Source organism: Monodelphis domestica, chromosome 4 (genome assembly GCF_027887165.1).
Source record: "Monodelphis domestica isolate mMonDom1 chromosome 4, mMonDom1.pri, whole genome shotgun sequence".
Classification (NCBI taxonomy): domain Eukaryota; kingdom Metazoa; phylum Chordata; class Mammalia; order Didelphimorphia; family Didelphidae; genus Monodelphis; species Monodelphis domestica.
The window spans coordinates 296,670,039-296,683,470 of NC_077230.1; the positions used below are offsets into that span (position 1 = coordinate 296,670,039).

General features: G+C 40.2%; 1 protein-coding gene across 4 annotated transcripts in view; it reads right to left on the minus strand.

Annotated features, from left to right (window-relative positions):
* ATP8A2 (ATPase phospholipid transporting 8A2) overlaps nt 1-13,432 on the minus strand; it is an 860,692-nt gene that overhangs the window by 759,138 nt on the left and 88,122 nt on the right. The gene's annotated exons all lie outside the window — the stretch shown is intronic.

Below are 13,432 nucleotides of genomic sequence, written 5' to 3' on the forward strand. Positions count from 1 at the left end.
ATCAATTCACAACTCCACCAGCAATGTATTAGTGTCCCAATTTTACCACATCCCCTCCAACATTTATTATTTAAGGGAAGCTATATCTTGAATATAACCCTGCTCCCAGGGAAGACTGACTATACAGCTCCTAATTGGTCATATTGGATTCACTCATAGATGTTTCCAAACTATTCAACAAGTAATCAATTACCACCATAACATCACTTTTTCTTGGGTCTAGTAGAAAATGTTTCTGTTCTTTGTGGCATTTACAGATCCCTTACAATCTTTCCATCACATCTGAAAAATTAGTCCTTGAAAAAGGACATAAAACCATTTTTTTTCTTAACCTGGGTCTTCCTATCTCTCCTACAATGGTAGTATAAGATCTACTTAAAGGCCTAATAATGATTAGTACAAGAGCTCTGACCTGCACTAAGTCTTCACCCCTCCTTAGCCAGCCTTGGGACCACCTCCTATCTCTGCTTTTGGGAGTTTGCTGTATTAGTCCTAGACTTAATGTAGCTATCTAATTAGCTTAGCCCCAATGCCATTCAGAACTCTCAAATTTCATCATCATCAGTATCCCTAGAAATTGGGATTATAGATGTATGTTATCATGCCTGACTAGATCCATATTCTACAGTAGGAGATGCATACCAATTTTTTCAGAGCAAAAACTCAAAAAAAATCATCTTTTATGCTGCCTCCATTTGTCACATGCTTCTACATTTTAACTCTTTGACCCAAAATCATATTTGCTCCTGCATTCTGGTGTTTTGGTTGGTTGATTTGCTTTTATTCTTCCTGAATTTTTTTTTAACCACTTCACAGCTTTATTCTTTTTTTCTCTTTTCTTTTTCTTTTTTTTTTTTACTTTTAAACATTATTTTATTTGTTCATTTTCAAACATTATTCCTTGGAAACAAAGATCATTTTCCTTTCCTTCCCCCCTCCCGCCACCCCTCCCATAGCCGACGTGCGATTCCACTGGGTATCACATGTGTCCTTGATTCAAACCCATTTCCATGTTGTTGGTCTTTGCATTAGGGTATTCATTTAGTGTCTCTCCTCAGTCATGTCCCCTCAACCCCTGTAGTCCAGCAGTTGCTTTTCCTCAGTGTTTTTACTCCCACAATTTGTCCTCTGCTTGTGGATGGTATTTTTTCTCCTAGGTCCCTTCAGATTGTTCAGGGACATTGCATTGCCACTAATGGAGAAATCCATTACATTCAATTGTACCACAGTGTATCAGTCTCTGTGTACAATGTTCTCCTGGTTCTGCTCCTCTCACTCTGCATCAATTCCTGGAGGTTGTTCCAGTCTCCATGGAATTCCTCCACTTTATTATTCCTTTTAGCACAATAGTATTCCATCACCAACATATACCACAATTTGTTCAGCCATTCCCCAATTGAAGGGCTGAATTCTTTATTCTATCATGTTGAAAAAAAAATTATCCTCCCTAATAAGTAAGAGAGTTAAGAGAGTGAGAGTTTCCCATCTTATCCAGTAAGGAAAACAATTTGAACTTCATGAACACAACTGTTTACCCTTTGCAGAAAAAGCTTAAATATGGTTAAAAAAACTCTAAAGGAACAATTGTGCTCATGATATTACTAAATAAAGAGCTCAGAAGGAACTTCTGTTCTTTGTATATGGTCCAATGAGGAAAAAAAACTCTTTGGAATATCTTTCACTGTAGTGGTGACAATTCCTAAAAGAAAAATAAGGAGTCTTTTCCCTCTTGGGGAAATTTCATCATGCCCAATCAGACAAGGAAGACATGCATTATTCCTGGAAGGTAGCTGAGGAAAACAGAAAGTCAGTCATGTAAAAATGACTAAGGTTACACGGATAATTAATTGATCAGTCAACCAGCATTTATTAAATACCTACTTACCATGTACCAGGAACTGTGCTAAATATTAGGGACATAAAGGCAAAAAAAAAACACATTTGTTTTCAAAGAGCTCACAGTCTAATGAAAGAGAAAACATGCAAAAACTTTATGTACAAATTATATATGCATATATATATATGGACCTAAATATACATATACACATATAGAATAAATTGTGGTAGTCTCAAAAGGAAGGTACTAAGATTAAAGAGGACTAGGGAAGGATTCCTGCAGAAGGCAGGACTTTAGCTGAGATTTGAAGGAAGCCAGGAAGCAGAGCTGAGGAGAGAGAGAACAGAAGATGGAGTGTCAGGGATGAGAACAGAAAGGAACCAGTGTTACTGAAGCACAGAGTATGCATACAGGAGTAAGGTGTGAGAAGAAGGCACCAGGTTATGAAGGGCTTTAAAAGGCAGAGAATTTTATATTTGACCCTAGAGGTAATAGAGAGCTGAGGCTATTGCAGTGACCTAGGTGTGAGGTGATGGGAGTCTGCACCAAGGTGCTGTCAGTGCCAGAGGGGAGAAAGAGGCATCTTTATTAGTGGAGGTAAAAAATGACAGGAGCTAGACTGGAACCTAGGCCTCCTGGCTTCTAAACTCTGGCTCTCTCTTTTTTTAACTAAAGCACATCACAGCTGTGACATCTGTTTGTTTACCTATAAAAAAGACAACAGATGTGAAGCTAAGGCCAGTCTCCAGTAGAACTCAATTAGGAAAAAAGATCCTTGTACTTTTTTGTTACCTGCACAAGGTGTGCAAAGCTCACAAAGCCATAGGAAGTAATATATTCAGAGAGGAACAGAGGCCATGCTTCCAACAAGCCATTTCAAGGTATGGAAATAAGCCAAGGGGCAGAAACTGTTCAACAAACCAGGCAGGGAAAGATGAAGAGCCAATTTTTACCTTTCTCTATGATTCCTATGTCTGGTGGCTTAGTTGGAAAAAAAAAAGTCCAAAGAACTTATTCCTTTCTTTGACCATAAATAACCAACCCCCTGCTAAGGTGACACCTTGAAAATAAGGATTGTTTCATTTGTTGTATTTATGTCCCTGGCACCCTGCACTGTGTTCTCCACATATAGGCATTTAATAAATATTTGTTGATAAGCTTCTCTACCAGGGTGCCCTTCAGTGTTTAATGTCTCTCTGCTTAAAAAGCAAGTGTGAGGGGGCAGCTGGGTGGCTCAGTGGATTGAGAGCCAGGCCTAGAGACGGGAGGTCCTAGGTTCAAATCTGGCCTCAGACACTTCCCAACTGTGTGACCCTGGGCAAGTCACTTGACCCCCATTGCCTTAAAAAAAAAAAAAAGCAAGTGTGATAGTGGCTACCTCTCCCTTAGAAAACATTATTTCTTGGTATTCACTTGCAATGACCTACTAAACACTATAAATTATTTTGCCAACTACTCCAACTGCATTTTAGTTTCATGAAACAAATCACATCTTACACCCAACAAATGCTTAATAAATGGTTGTTTAATTGATGAGACAAATACAGTCAGTAAACCAACCATATTTTACACATACATAGAATGAAAATAGCCCTGAAGCAAAGCTGACCAATTTTGCTAGGCCATCTGCCTGGTCAGTTCTGGTGGTCAAAAACCAGGATTTACTCACCCCAATAAGAATATCACATTGTTTCTGCAAAGAAATATACAGGTCTGTGCAATATTGACTGATTTTTGAGGGGCTATGATTTTGTTGCTATAGCAAAGTTCCAGGGAGGAACCCCTACCAATACAGACTGGCACCTGCTCTGGATAAAAAGTTAGAAATTTGACTAAGGGCCTAGAAGGTTAAATGACTCATCCAGAGATATCCAGCCAATTTGTATCAGATGTAGGATTTGAACCCAAGTCATTTCATCTCCAAAGTCTACACTCAATCCACTAATGTCAATTCTATTTCTCTCACAACTGTGGTCATGTCTAGATTCTCTCATATTCTTATATTTTGGGTTCTTGTCTGAAACTCTTTGCCTACAAAATCTGGATGGAGCTCATCACAGCAGAATAAATGTTGTCATCAAATACAGGAAGCCTCCAACTTCAGTTTAAGATGAAAATATTTGTCAAAACTTTCCAATCTCGGGGCAGCTGGGTAGCTCAGTGGATTGAGAACCAGCCCTAGAGACGGGAGGTCCTAGGTTCAAATCTGGCCTCAGACACTTCCCAGCTGTGTGACCCTGGGCAAGTCACTTGACCCCCATTGCCTAGCCCTTACCATTCTTCTGCCTTGGAGCCAATACACAGTATTGACTCCAAGACAGAAGGTAAGGGTTTAAATAAAAAAAAAACTTTCCAATCTCATCACAAAGGGAAAAATTTGTGACTAGTGAAAATTTCAAAGTAAAGCATAATTCAACATATTGAACCTCTAAGAAATTTAGAATTTGAGGGTCTCCCCCGTTCACATCATCTTTTTTTATTAGCAGGTCAAATCATCCTTTAAAATAGATCTCAAAAAGACCTATATGTGTTTGCTATTTGGTTCGTTTAAGAGTGCCAAGTTGGTAACAACATGGAGATTATTTCAAGCTGTCTTCTGCACCGAAATAGCAGAAAAGCCTATGGCAGAAGACCACTTATACAAAATAGATGAAAGATGTAACATTCTGGTTCATTCGAAAGCCCTAGATATGGGTTATCAGTTAGAAACACAATACATTTCTATTGATTATCTCCAATTCGTCCTGCATATACCTTGTTTGTACACAACTGCTTTCATGCTGCCATCACTCCACCCTACCCCCTTTAGAATGTTAGCTCCTTGAGAGCTGGCTGTGCTTATCCTTTTGTTTTTAAACTTTCTTCATATCCCCAGTGCTTTGCATGTTATCTGGCCCATGGTAGGATCTTGATACATGCTTGTTAACTTACAGTAGCAAGGATCTGGGACTTTGCTGGCATAGGAAGTCCATCCATTTATAAATCCAGGTGCCCATTAAACATCTCAAACTGGATATCCCAAAGACATCATAAACACAACATGGCCAAAACTGAAATAATCATCTTTCCCATCAAGTCCTACCCTCTTCTCATCTCCCATTTGCTGTTGAGGGGACACCATCCTCCCAGTCACCCGGGCTCACAACCTCCTCCTCAACTCTTCCCTCTCTCACCCTCCATCTCTAATCATCTCTTGTCTGCCCCCCCCCTTCTTTTCCTCGGACACTGCCACCACGGTGGTGCAGGGCCTCATCTCCCCACACCTGCAGGGCCTACTGCACTAGCAGGAGTTCTCCCTGCCTCAGGTCTCTCGCAATGTTAATCCATCGTACACTCAGCTGTGAGGCTGATCTTCCCAAGCACACGTCTACTTGTGTCAGACTCCACTGGATCTCCTCAAATATCAAATAGGCAACTTGGCTTTTAAAGCACTTCCTAACCCAGGTCCTTCCTTTTAGCTTTCCAGGACTCCTACATCTTACTCCTTTTCTATGGTCCTGAAACACTGACCTCCTTGCTGTTCTCTAGAGAACACCGCTAATTCTGTGCATTCACTGACTATTCTACGATCCTTCAATTCCACCTCCTAGCTTCCTCAGCCTCCTTCAAGTTTCAGATAAAATCCCACCTTCTGCAAGAACCCTTTCCTGACCTCCCTTAACGTTAGAGCTTTCCCTCTGAGATTACCCTATTGATCCCATACATATCTCATTTGTATTTAGCTCTTTGCATGTTGTCTCCTCCATCAGGATGGGAACTCCCTGAAGGCAGGGACAGCTTTTACTGTTCCTTGAATGTCTAGTGCTTGGCAAAGTGCCTCACACAGCAGGTGCCTAATGCCTGCTAACTAGTGGCCACAGTTAAATAAAGTGAAGTGATTGACCGTAGACCCCAAAACCCAACGTATTAACACTAACTATGTTTTACTGTATTTTTATTCATTTTGTTTAATCTGGTTCTGGTCACACTGTGGCAGCAGACCACATGATTGACACCTCTGGTCTAGGCACCAAAAAGTCAAGTGACCTACCAGGGGTCGTTCAGTAAGCATCAGGTGAAATTTGACCTGAAGCCTTCTTGACGCCAGTTCCAGCCTTCTGATCACTAGGCCACATTGCCCAAGTGCACGGCATATTTAAGACTAATACTAATACTATACTTTTTCCATTACCTCAGGGAGGGGTAGTATCTCTGGTACGGAGGGCTTGTCGTGCCCTCCTAGGGCAGCTCTCCAGCCTCTGACCCCCATCTGACCCCCAGCTCACACTTGTGGCTCCCAGTAGCTGCTATCATATGGCAGTGGCCACACCCCGGGCAACGGCTTCAACAGGCCAGCTAAACCTTGTGAGGGTAGCCATCGGGTCATCGTGGACCCCTGGTGAACCAGGGCTTTGCTCACCCAACATGTGAAGACTGCTTCGGCGGAACAGGTTGAAGAAACCAACAAGAAGGTTCAACAGCTGAGATGGCGATGCAGCAAGGCACTGTGGAGTGCTTAGGGCGTGTTGGAGCACAAAAGACAACACGGCCATCCAATGCAGCTGAGGAACTCCTCAGATGTAACGATCTTTAGTGCCACTGGACCCAGGCTTCCAACGCCGAGAGAGTGGGACTGTCTCTGTGCATCGACTTTTCCACTTAAATCTCCTTCACGCACAAGTGTCTTTGTGCACACTCGTCTACATTACAGATGAAAACGCACAAAGACAATCATCATCCTCGGTTTCCGAGAGACTACTACTGATAATTCCCACAACTTCCTTCAGTTAGAAACTCTACAGACCCAAAGATTTCAAGGATTTCTTCCATCTGGGTACTTCTCTATGAGAGACCTCAACCATAAAAGAGACCATAAGAAGCTGTGGACAAAAAATACACATTGCCTGGTAGCAAACATTCTCCTAAACTACCTCGAGCTGACGTTCAGATCAGAGACACGCAATCCAACCCAACCTAGCACAACCTCCTAGGACTTAGTACACGCCATTAGGATAGCCTCCCAGAACCCAGAATCACCTCCACAACACAAAAAGACATTAGAGCGGGCCTTCAGGCCCACACTATAACTGGATTGGAGAGAATATCTTTCTTGGAGGATGCAGAGGATACTTCAGGGTCATAGTATACAGCATGTGTCAACACCCCAAACTCCAAACAGTACAGTGGTATACCACAGAAGTAAAAAATAGGTTAACAATGATTCTACCAAATGACTTTATGAAGCATATCATTAACATGAAACTGAACAGAAAAGCCCCCCTCAAAACCAGGAAGACCTAGATTCAAATTCTACTTTTAATACATCCCAATTATATGACCCTTAAACTCTTAATGCCCTAGACTAGGAGTGTTAAACAAGTGGCCTACTAGATAGAAAGCAGCCTGCACCAAATTAAAACATAATTGGGAAATATTTAACAAAATAAAAATCCAATAAAAGTTAATATTCAGATGTGTACTTTTCTAAGTCCATTTTCATCTGTAGGGATCCATATATAAAGGATCTTGGCCCCCATTTCTATTTTGAGTTTGACACCACTTCCCTAGAAAACTGAAAATATAAGTTGCCAAGAAGATGCTGCTATGCATCTAAAGAAGGGTTCTCTCCGTCAATGAAATCTCAGGTTTGATCTAAAAATAAAATCCCTAATTATCAGTTTGTTTACTGCTCATCTCTCCCTCTTGTTCAAAAGTATAGAAAAGTAACTCATTCATTAGGCTTTACTATCTATCTAGAATTCCACTATTTTCCTATAATATAACCATGACTTAATTATGACTTCCTACATAATATGACTTCTTTACAATTCATTTAGAGATCAGAGTCTAAGAAGAGATGAATCTAATAATCAAATTCTGTTTGATAAGTGTAAGTTTTCACACTCAAGAATGTTTTTTAATATACAACCTCTAATTGTGCTATAAAGGCCACATTTGTTTTAAAACAGATACTGCTAAAAATAAATGATAATAGCAACTTGTATTTATGTAGCATTTTACATTTATGCACCATTTTACATGGATTTTCTCATTCATTTTCACAATGACCCTATGAGGTTAAATAGTAAAAAAGCTACAGTCATCAAAATCAAAGCTCTGAAGAGGGAAGGGACCTCAAAGATCATCTAGTCCAACTGCCTCATTTTACAGAAGAGGCCACCAAGGCCTAGTATAAGGGCCTCGCCTAAGAACACACAAAAATAAGATCAGTTCCGGGCCTGAGCTTTTCTTACTGCTCACCTGCAAAACAGGTTGAGCGATCACGAGTGGCAAACACTTGAGCTGAGACTCCAATCAAAGGCCTTTTGACACCTATCCCAGGTCTTTTCCTACTATTCCATGCTGACTCGCAGAGATCATTGTTATACATTGATCTGAGAGTTGGGCTTATCATATCCATACCAATATTCACAAAGCCTGTCAGCTCTATAGGGTAAAATTCTACTGTTGTAGCAAATGTCAATATTTGCCCACATCCCTCTTTCTCCTCTCTGAATAACCAGCAAAGGGTGCTAAAGGAATTGGTTTAAGGGAGAGGTGACAGCCATAGAGAAGAGGACTCCAAATACTACTGAAGTCATCTTGCTTAGTCAGGAGCCAGAAATAGAGAGTAAGACTTGCCTGTCTTGAGTAACTGGTAACAGTGCAACTGGGCTGTCATGTACCAATAAAGTACGGTCAGAGACTAGAGAAGATTTTTAAAACATGCCTTTCTACCCCATACCTTCTGCCAAAAAGGAGCGCTCAGCCAGGACAATTATCGAGTAGCCAAACTGTCCAAAATCCCTGAGGTTTTGACAAATATTTGGGACTGATGATTGTTCATTTGAGGATTTGTTTTCTTTTCCTCCTTCTTAAAATGAAATTTTCTTCAATAATCATTTTTAAAATCACATACTTATAAGGGGGAATTCATTGTATTTAGGGATCTAGTATGGGGGAATACTTATATTTTCTCAGGCTTCTTGGGCAAAGACTAAAAGTCAAGAATGTGAGTAAATTACTCAAAGTGCCCTCAGGACCTAGACTGTAGCAGTCCACCCCTAACTATGGGCAAGGGGAACAGTTGGTATGTGCAGATTGCCTTAAAAGAGAGCATGCTCAGTCTTGAGCATGCTCAGTATTGCACATGGCTGGGAAGGCCTCTGACCCTTGACCCCAGCTTCCCCCAGGTTAGGTGGGAAAACAGGTTTCTTTGTGCTCGCCTGGTTAAGAGAAACCACACCTATGCCTTGTCATTAACCAATGAGGATCATCCCTATGTACTGTGTATATTTGCATATCAAAGGGTACATGTAGCCCAGCAAGCACCGCCTCTAGCTCTCTCTCTCTTTCAGGAGCTGATGGCTGTCCTGGCAGGAGCTTGGCCTCTGGCCAAGCTCCATCTTTAAATCTTCTCTATCTCTCTTTCATCTCTCTGACCTGTGTGGTATTAAATGTGGATCTCTGGACTGGTAAAAGCCTACGGAAGGGTCCTTTGATCAGAGCTTAGCTGTGGCTCATGGAAAATTAATACTCACTCCTGCCACCTCATATCTCTAATTTGACTCTGTCATCCCCCTCGTGGCATCTAAAACTTCTATCCTGTCTCTATCTTCCTACCTTAAAGCTTCTCTCCCCTCTGAGGAAGCCTTATAGACTATATAAAACCATTTTCATACAAGAGTTATACTCCATATCTGATTATCAATTTCCTAAGCACATAAATGCCTAGGATACATATTTCAAAACAAAATCATTATGGCAAAGGTTCTTAATCTTTTGTGTGTCATGGATCACTCTGGCAGTCTGGTAAATCCTATAGATTCTCAAAAAAATGTTTTTAAATATATAAGATAAAACTTTGGATGAAAAAGGAAATGAAATTCTACTATGATAGTTATCCAAATGTTTTTTTTTTTAAATAAGTTCATGTATTCAAGGGTTAAGATTCCCTACATTAAGAGAAATCTCTAGTCCTAGGTTCAAATTTGACCCCAGACACTTCCCAGATGTGTGACCCTGGGCAAGTCCCTTAACTCCCACTGCCTAACCCTTACCACACTTTGGGCCTTGGAACTAATACATAGTATTGATTCCAAGATGGAAGGTAAGGGTTTTTTAAATTTTTTTAAATTAAAAAAAAAAAAAGATTAGTCTCTAGGGCAGGAATTAGATCATCTTGGAGAGATTTATAGGAAGATTTGGTAAAGAATCATACAAGACGAAAAAAATATAGATAGGTTCACAGTATGTACTGGCAAAGGAAGAACCTACATCAATAAACTCACAGAAAAAAAAATTATCAAACTGGGCTTTTATAAGCCCAGTTTAAGACACTAAGGTTCCCTTTACCTTAAATTTAACAGATTTTTTATTTAAAAACATTTGAATAAAATATTACTGTTTTCCAAATGAATTTTTTCAATCAATAGACTGAATATTTATAACACTCTTCCTATGCAACTAACTGCCATACCTTAAGAAAGCTGCTCTCCTCAGCATGTTTTCATGGAAATTAATTTATATATATGTATACATACATACATATATTCATATATATAAAACTAATTAATGTTATATGACCCAGAATCAGGAGTGAAGAAACCTGGTTTCTAGGCTTAGTCCTGACACTTCCTCTCTAAACTTCTTTCCCTGTCTTTAAAGGGAAGTAGTGTTACACTAGGTGATCTACAAGCTTCCTTCCAGCTCCAAGAGCTCATCATGATTCTAAATTTTTGATAGATCTATTGGATTAAATAATCAAGTTAAATTACAGTCAAAATATTCAAGGATGAAATGTTTTAAGCAGATTCTGGCACAAAGGTATAAAAAAGACTAAAACAGTAACAGAGTAACATTATCAAGGCTAATTTAATTGTATAATCTTAGAACTGGGAAGGCTCTCAGAAGTCATTTATTTAGTCATTGCAGCAGAAGAAATAAAGAAAGATGATTTCAGAGAATCATGAATATCATGAACTAAAGCAGAGAGAGTAGAACCAAGAGAACAATTCATACATGGGCAATATCATAAAGAAACAATTTTTGAAAGGCTTAAGAAGAATTCTAATCAAATTACTGACAAGTCATAGCTCCAGGAGACCTGTAATGAAACATGTTACTCACCCCCTGATAGAGAAGTGATTAAGTACAGACATACATTTTTAGATATGGACAAGCACATAGATTCATTTCGCTTACTTGTTTATTTGTTATAAGGTCTTTTTCCTTTCTTCTCTGTTAACTAGAAGTTAACTGGAAGGAAGTGGGGGGTTAGTAAAAGTGATTCTCCCACTCCTTAGCTCCCCCTCCAAAAAACGGCATTATCACTTTTTGAAATATGTAGAAGAGGACAAAAGGAAACAGAGATAAAAAGGACAGTTTTGAAAGTAATGTGTTGAATGTATTGGAGTCTTTTTTAAAAAAAATCAAACAGAAATGGATTTACCATTTTATGTACAATCACCTTTTTGTGTTCTGCTGTATATGGAAATATACTTTTTTTCATGTTTAAGTTCTTATTTTTAAAATATAAGTTAAAAAGACACTATCCTGTCCAACTCATTGGTCCCAAGGGCATCGTCCCTGACAAGTCTGGCTTCTCTCTGAGCACTCCTAGGGTCAAGGAACTCTTTACCTCACCATACCACCCAAGGCTTTTTCATGATTGTCCCAAGTGTTTAGAAGTTGTTCCTTTTATTAAACCAAAGTATGATTGATCCCTTTCATTCTCCCTATAAGTCCGGGCTCTGCTTTATATAGAGACACAAAATAAGTAACATCTTTCTTCTTCAAAACAACTCTTCAAATATTAGAGGGCAATGTTTATGTTCCAGTCATTTCACCCTCTCCCGTAAGAATTCTCCGCAGTGGGCTAAACATCTCTAGAATCCTTTAATCCAGACTCACGTGTAAACAGAATACAATATAGCATGCAGGAAGGAGCTATTATTAACATATATAAAAGAGCAAAGAGGGCTTCGGTATTGAAGGATAAATTTCAGAGAAAATCATAAGACTGAAATGAAAGCAAGCAGGATAGTGAAGGACCTCCAGATTACTTAATTCTGCTTTTTATGTGTCAGGCACTGTGCTAAGCCCTAGGAATATAGAGACGAAATGAAACAATTCCTCCCCTAAAGGAACTCACATTCTATTGAAGGGAAGAAGGTGGTGCTATGGATAAACCTCCTGGCCTAGAGTCAGTGTAATCAGGAAGACCCAAATTCAAATCTTGACTCAGGCACTTATTAGCTAGGGGACCCTGAGTAAGTCACATACTACTCAGGTCTCAGATTCATCATCTGTAAAATGGGGACAAACATGGGACCTGCCTCCCAGAGTTGTTGCAAAGGTCAAATGAGATATTTATCAAGTGTTTAGCAGAGTGCCTGACACACAAGAAGCAGAATATATTCACTATTTGTTATTATTATCATTCCAATAGAGCACTCCCAAGTGAGGAAGTTGCCTCTTCCAGCGTGGGTTGCCACCCTCTCAACAAACTGTAATCTGGAGAGAGGCCTGGAGCAGAGAAACATTCACTGAGATGATGCAGCCTGTGCCTCTCAGCTAGGGCCTGAATTCAACTCTTCTTTTGTATAAGGCTGGCTCCCACCCACAAAACTGTGCTGTCTATGGAAATAGGGAGCCAAGGGAGTCTACTGAGGCGGGCAGCAACATGGTCAGAACCAGGCATTTTGGCAGCCATGTGGAGGGTAAGGCCGAAGGAACTCTGGTCCTTTGGCCTGCAGAAGACAAGGCAGGAGAGACAGGATGCCTGTCATTTTATTAGAGTTATCTTAGGAGTAAGATAATAAATTATTACTATCAATTGGGCCTCTTCATGAGTGGAATGGGAGGCCTTTGGTTCCTCCTCACTAGGAAAATCCACAAGCAGAGGCTGGATAACCATTCATGTGATAAGCAGCACAGCATGTTCTGGCTCGGATACGGGTTTGTGATGACCACCAACGTCTCTACCCACTATAAATTCTGAGCCCCACAAAGTCTTTTCCAAGAAAAAGGGCCCTTCTACCAAAAACAAGGAGTCATCACTACCACTCTTCTTTGAAATTATGCCAAGGGTGTCATTAGCCAGACTGGAGCTGAACAGCACTTTAAACATGGCAGGCGCCTTTAAAAGATGTTTGTTGGCGATATTGTACAAGGATCAACTGTGAAACCGTGGCTCCTCTCAGCCACGGGATGATCAGGGACAATCCTGAAAGACTCCTCCTGGGGAATGCTACCCTCCTCCACAGAAAGAACTGTTGGCGTCCTCTTTCACATGGGTGTGTTTGTGGTTTTATTTTGGGTCTTGATTATGTATGAGTGTGCTCTGACGATGATAACCCATGTGGAAGTGTGTTTTGCATGACAATAAGTTATACAGAGAAAAATATAAACTGATTAGTGCCCCCACCCCCTCAAAAAAGGTGTTTTTAATTTAATTAGGAGGGAAGCTGAAATCTTCTGACATTGAGAGTAGGGTTCCATGTCCCATTTTGAGTTATCCATCGATTGATTCTGTATTTCAAAGTTTTGGACACTGGAACATCCCCTTATTCCAAGGCGACAGGGCCACCTCCTTCTAGCCCCTATTCCCACAAC